Below are 7,567 nucleotides of genomic sequence, written 5' to 3' on the forward strand. Positions count from 1 at the left end.
CAAGACACTCTTCCATGACATGCATTCCCTAGCACCCTATAGGGAAGATTCCTGGCAAGTTTCACTTATGCAATACCCCAGCAACCTCTTCATTATGCGGTGAGCCATAAATGTGTCCCCTCCAGAGTTTGGATCCCATTCTTGGGTGGGGGTGGTGTGTTCTTTGGGTTCTCTCTCTCTCTCTCTCTCTCTTGCATTCTCTTTGTTTTTTTACTAGGCAAACCCTCATTACTCCAATCCTATTATAATAAATGATTATATTTAATGTTTTATGTTCAAATTAGTGTGGTTTCTCCTGATTGGGCTCTGAACCAGGGAGACTCTGGTCTCCCTGACCTTGACATTATCACAACAGCACCTCTTGGCCTAAGAACTGATTTAAAAGTTTAAAAATGAATCTCTGTTGGTTAATGTTTAGATGTGAGGAAAAGATTAACATTAAAAGAGACTTTCTAATGAACATATCATATTTAACAACCAAGAACTATGTTACAAACCTATTACGCATAACGCCATAAAGGTCCACTGTCGATCTTGGACTTGAAGGACCTTGCAGGTCAGAAATGGCAAACGCGTTTTATCCTCAATGCCAGGCCCGACTGGCCGTGGTGGGTGTCTGGGCTGCGAAGGGCATCAAGGCGAGAAAGCAGCGATCAGTCTGTGATGTCTGCCTCAGGTTGAAGTGAAAACGCGTGGTTATTCGTCAGCTGTTACTCAACAAGCTTTACAGACCAGTGAACTGAGGCAGAGAGTTGAGTGCGTAGGCCCAAGCAAACTCGTCGTGTGCAGGCTGGGTCTGGCCTTCCGTGTGTGATCTCCAGTGCCGCTCGCTCGTCTGCTCCTGCTCCACAGGCTGATGGTGTTTGGAGGTCAGGGAAGAAACACAAATTTAAGATAGGACACCTACCTTACATAACTATTAGGGTCCAACTCCCCCCACAAAATTTATTTATAAAAATTGTGTATTTATTCATACATGTTTAGACTTCAGTCACCTTCAAAGCACTCTCCACTCATGTAATATGCCTATCGAGACTTTTTTCCACTGCTCAAACGTTTTTGAACTCATTGATTTTGATGCCTTTCAGTGCTCCTGCCATTTTTTTTTGTTTCATTTCTTCCACGTTGGCAAAATATTTTGCTTTGAGGAATTTTTTTCATCCAGGGAAACAAAAAGAAAAGTTGCTTGGGGCAAGATCAGGTGAATAGGGAGGATGGGGCAAGGGGGTCATGCTGTTTTGGGTCAAACTGCTGAACACTCAGCAGTGTGGGCAGGTACGCTTGTAAATCACCTAACCTGGGATGGGCAAATGCATTGTCTTAAAAAAAAAAACATTCACTGAAGCTGAACACAGCCTGTCACAGCAATGCCAGCTGGCGCACTGATACAGAGGGGATCCTGGAACAATTACCTAGTGGGGAAAAGCCTGCACTACCAGAGGCTTGCCTTCCAGAAGATAATTCCAGTTTTGTGGGGGTCCCCCTTTTATTTGGGCAATCAGATTTATTACCCACCACATCATAAATAGATATGAAATAAAATGAACTTACAGAGTTTTCTGACTATAGAAATAGGAAAGAAGAAGGGTCATTAAGAGAGCCCAGTGCATTGCCATTTACTTAAAGATATATCATACCTTAACTTGGGTTTCAAGCAGATTTCAAAATGGCACTTGCCATCAAGAAGGAATGGCACAGAAATTGGACCTAAGCCTATTCCTGTAAACATTAAACTCCATCAGTAAATGTTTCTGGATATAATACTTTAAAAAATTACCACAAGAAATTTTATTTGCAAAGAAAAAGATGTTTTATTTGCATTTGATTGATGGGGAGATGGATGGGAGAATGACAGCTAATAATAGTTTGGGCTCAGCTAATAATAGTTTTCTCTACAATCCAATAGTCTGGCTTGTAGAGAAAATCTTTTCCTGGAAAATAGTGTATGTCCATTTCCAGAAGATCCTATGGAAACCAGAAATGCAGCTGGTTTAGCCCATTGAGCCCATTTGCCCGTTCAGAGCGTGGCTGCTCAAACACCCACGACTCTGCACCACCCAAGGACACACAGGTGTCCTCAAGAATGCCGAACTCAACTGGATTCGGTCAAGGCAACACATGTCCAAACTCTCCTGTTCGATGGCAGAATAAAAAGATTTTTGAAGTAGCTTTCTCACCTAAGGTCAAAGCATAAGTGCAATTTTTAAAAGCAAAAGCATAAATTTTTGTTTTTTTAAATCAGTTTACTGGTTACCAAAACAAGATGATCTTTTGCTGGTGTTTAAGCAAAAGCAATTTTGATAGTGTTTTCTCTTTTCTCTTTTCTCTTTCTATATCTGTCTATTTATTGAGAAGTTTTACCTGTACATCAGCCTATTTAGGATATACCACATGAGTGGAGGTCACCCTTAAAATGTTTTTTTTAAAGTTTGTCAAGTGTTTTTCTTCTCTTTTTAAAAAAGTATATTTTATTGGTTATGGTATTGCAGTTGTCCCAACTTCCCCCCTTTGGCCCCCTCTGCCTGGTATCCCTAATCCCTCCAAATGTTGGTTTCTGAAAAAATAAAAACAGGTAAGTTACATAATACATAAGAAATGCTAGAAGCTTCTCATTTACCAATAGAACCAAAAATTTACAACTCAAAAGAGATTAGAGTCTCAGATTTCAATTTCTAACATTGTTCAACTCATTCAACTCATTCCTAAACACATAAACCACTGCGCACAAGGTGGGTCTGGCCAAAAAAAATTACCCATTCATAATTATATTACATTTATTTTAGAAATACCGGTAATTAACTTACACATATTTTCTCAACTTTTAAGCAGTCATAAATTATTAAGTAAAAGAGCAAATAACAGAATCTAATCAAGGAATCTACTGTCCTTCATAATTTATTCCACTAAAAATAATTTATTAATAATTCTAACCACAATGCTATAAAATGTCATAATCTCAGAGATTATAAAGAGACTAGATATTCATTTCAGTGACAGAAATTGTGGAACAAGAATCCAATGCCTCTGAATATTAATTTTGCTACACTGATCTACTTTTCCTAGAAATAAATTTCAATTCTCCCTTTTCTATTATGTATATTAAATGAGTCCACCCCCATCCAAAGTAGAAAATTATTCTGGTTCTAATAATCATTTCTACTCCACTTTTGACTAGAAAGCCACAAGTGACCATTTCCTACCATACACTCTAATGTGTGTTATGGATGTAAAGTTAATGAATAGTGTTATAATTGTTCTACTTGAAGAAAAACCCAAATCAGTACACCAAATTGTAGCTTAATTCAAATCGTATTGAATTCAATATTGCATTTGAAAGAACCTGTTAATTCACCTTGTTAAATGGACCAAATGACTACAAGAGAAAAAGCACAATAGAAAAAAATTAAACAATGGAATATCACCACCTTGTGGCTGAGTGGAGAAGTGCAGCAATTGTTGAGTAGCTTCTAAATACTGTTAACTCTCCTGAGCATTGATCATCCTGATAGTCTAATGATCATCCCATTAACATTGCTACTCATGTAAATAACCAATAAAAATGTCTTATTTTTCCATAATCCCTTCACAACCATTTTGTTGTGAAGTAAATTATCTTCAAGTAAATTGCAGTGGCATTAAGATTCCCCTAAATGTGTCAAACCTTATTAGTGTCCTTGCTAAAATTCTGTTCTCAAAAGAATTGAGATCTAGTACTTTGATATTACTAGGCAACAAAAAGGCTCAAGTGCAATCCATTTTGTATCTAAAGGACACCTGAAGCATGAACTCCCCACCTACCTTCCTGAACTGAGTATTGGAACCACCATCACAACAGCTGGCAGCACTTACTGAGTATTAAACTCAGTCCTCACAATCCTATGAGGTAAGGACTATTATTATTGTCCTTATTTTAAATAAGAAGGAACGGAGGCACAAAGTTAGTAACTTGCACAAGATTATGGTGAAAAAGAAAAAGGGATCTTAAGCAGTTGAAACTTACGATAGCATACGAACAAGCTTTCGGGTAAAACCTCGAAAACCCATCCTGTTCGAGTGGAAGAAAGGGGGACACGTGCTAACCTGTTAGGGGAGGCCTGCGTGACAGCCTTACAAACTGAGACCTAAAGTAACCACAAAGGATGGTCTGAAATGAAAACTCCCTAACTAAAAGCAGTTCATGGGCGGGTAGTCGGGTCCTACGCCTGTATTTTTCCCAAACAAAGGTCAGTCTTTACCTTAACTGGGCCTATCTTTTTGCATCTATGATAACAGACCTTTGGAATGTCAAGGTAACTTCCCTTTTTCCAAAAACTCTTGGCACAACCTCTAGAGCCGAGAACACAAATCCCCTCATTTGTCATTATCATGTGAATTGTTGACTGTTAATTATCCTTTGCTCATCTATGTAAAAGTCTCTATCATTTTATCTTTTATCCAATCCTAGAGGATCCCCCGGCACCCCACTTGGCTTTCTCCTGCCTCCCTAATCTTCCACCAATAGATTTCATGTAACCCCCTTGTCTCTTCCTCTGCTTGTAAAGTATGAAATAAGGTGCTACACTGCCATTCTCTGGAGCACTTCTCAATCCACTGAGATTTTGCTTCCCAGCAGTTGTAGTTGGTTTGGCTCAAACAAACCCACCAAAAATTCTCTAAAGGTTTGAATGTCTTATGTTGACACTGGCATCACACTACAGGTAGGAAATGTTACGAAATCCCAGATATCAGAGAAGCTTCAGCAGTATTCCTATAGCAGCCTCAGAAACCAGACGCAGGTTAAAATTACTTCAGTGTAAGAACTTCAAAGACTCTCTTGGGGACAGAATGCTAGTGAAGCTGGAAAAGCTGCGTTCGTACTGCCTGTCACTTACCAGACCCAACAAGCAGAGACAGGGATTGAATCTTTCTGAGCGCTTTATTCAGATGGTCCCCCATCTGAGAAGACTGTGGGTTTGTGCCATAACAGATCATCCTAAATTCTATTTTAACCAACCCCTTTTTTAGAAAAATGTAGGTAAGGGGTTTGGAATTCAGAGAAAAGGTCAGAGAAAAGCTGCAGCATTCTTTCATCTGTGTCCTGGTATTGGGCAGCGGGCGTCTCACCCTGGAGCACAGTGGCTCAGATACTGTCTTGAATTGCCTGCAGTTCTCCCTGGGCACAAAGGTGGGACTGCTTATGGTCTCCTGGAGTCAGGGCGGGTCATACCTTCAGTTCCTGCATCAATAGCTTTTACACACATTGATTAGTAAGCTTATGAGCTATTACCTGAAACTAAAATTTTCCCCAAATTTAAGTCTTCCACCACTAGTAGCTTTGATAGAAAGGCTAAGATTATTTCCATAACCAGCATTATTCATGCCACAAAGAAATGAGAAAAATCAAGAACAAAAGAGGTCTTCATTTATTAAAGAAACTTTCCCCCCAGGGCTGAGGTCTTAAAAAGTGCCATTTTAATAAATAAAATGATAGTAACAAGTGATAGCTACTTTACCCCAGCTGGAACACCATTTTTTTCCAGATTTTTACCTTACCTTTGTGTGGTGTTGGGGCTTTAGCCACGGGGCAAGTCTTTCTCTTTGTAAGAAATGATACTAGACAGTCACTGCTGTACCAGCAACACTGACCTGAATGTATCCGCAAGTCACCCAAGGGAGACATGGATAAGGAAGCTGTAAGCTGGTGTCAAATTTCTATTCTTTTGATCAGAAATTACATGCTTGCATATTGACATGGTCCAGCATTCAACTCCCATGAAAACAGCTGATGCTCCAATAGCACCAGATTTATGGTCATGTTTCTTGGATGTTATTTGTGTAACCGTGTACTTTTTCTTTACCACAAAAGGCAGCATGTCCTGTGTCCCAGTCTCCCTTGCCCTTTTCACTCGTCGTATCTTGAACATCTTCCCACAGTGTAGTTAGTACTCAACCCATCCACCCTCTACTGATCATGTAGCTTGTTTTGATCTTCTATTTTAAACGTTGCATAAATTCTGAAACTCTTTGCAAATTGTTAAATTTCCCAAAATGAAATTTTGAATCGGATTACATGTATTTATAATTCTGACATAGAATGTCAAATGAAGCTCACAGGGTTATGCTGACTCACCCTACCGAAGGACAATTTCCTCAATGTCTGCCCGCAGATGCTTTGCAATTTATAACGTTAAAAAAATTAGCTTAAAAATAGAAAGTATCATCATAGCTTTTAAAGTTAAGTATCTTTTCATATTTAAGAGCTAAAAGTACCTTTGGCCCTGAACTGCTCACATCTTTCCTGCTTAAAAAAACCACCCTTTCTGTACTATCGATGGATATTGACTTTCTGAACTGTGAGCTTCTGCAATGTTGGATACTCACCATCCCTCTTCACTTTTAAATGTTGGCTCACAAAATTGTAGTCCAGTGTCAATTGTCTTATGCCTTGGGTTTGCTGCTATGCCCAGGAAGGCAGCAGTTCCTAGTGTTTTAACTTCCCTTTCCAATCAGATTTTCCTGGTCTAAGTCATAATACATTTCCCCCACACTATGGCTGCCCATTACCCCCGACATTCAAGGAATAATCTTCTAGAAGGAAATTTCATTCTTATCCAGTGTCAATTCCCAAGTGTATTAGGGTGTTTTATCTCAACATATGCAGTGCTGATCTTTCTCATTATACACCAAAACCATAGCTTTCCGCCTTCACTTCTGGAAATTGTGATTGCTGTTACAAGCGGGGTCTTTGTTCTCCCAAGGCATCTTCCGGTTATTTTGGCGTATTGCCAGTTTGTGTATTCTCGTACCAACTGACCTCGCTGAATTTGCCTCATACCCTTGAGGCTTTAGTTTTACGTAAATACATGATACCATATTTCACAAACACTACATTTCACTACTTCCTAAATTCCACCACCCCTAATGTCATAAAAATTAAAACGCTGACAGATATGCAGCAAGTAAAAAGAGTAAGATGAGCTCAAGTTTCAGAACACTGGTCCCTTCTGAAGAGCAGGAGGGGGTCAAAACGGAGAAGTGCAGTGTGCTGTGACTCCTGGGTTATTTAACAGAAAAATGAAGTGAACATGCCCAAATTGTAGAATCTGTTAAATCATGGTGGTTGAATGACTGTTCAGGATAAAAATCCAGGGACTTCTGCCAATGCTGGAAATATCTCCCATCAGACACTGGGCTTACAATCATTTTGACTGATCTGTCTTCTGGCATGCTATAGTTTTTATCTCAAAAGAATCGATTTGGGCATGGCCAAAAAGAGGGTTCACTAATTTTGGCAAGTCCCTAAAATACTTCCCCTCCTTGTACATCTTAGAAATTACCTCATTTGTCTTCTTAAAACAAATGCAGCAAAGTTCTGGTCAAACATAACCATATTAACTCGTATAGTTAGGGTTGGCAGAATCTGTATTAAAGTTACAGGTTCCTTCTTTCAATTCAGAACTTCCATTTCCAATTTTGGGGAATCTTTGGTTCACCACAAAGATAATGCCTATTATTAACTTGTATTATACAATTATATAGCTTGTACTACTAATTTCAGACGTAAATGACTATAATGAGAAGTGAAATC

Source organism: Sturnira hondurensis, unplaced genomic scaffold, assembly GCF_014824575.4.
Source record: "Sturnira hondurensis isolate 20B ecotype Veracruz unplaced genomic scaffold, ASM1482457v3 Scaffold0015596, whole genome shotgun sequence".
Lineage (NCBI taxonomy): Eukaryota > Metazoa > Chordata > Mammalia > Chiroptera > Phyllostomidae > Sturnira > Sturnira hondurensis.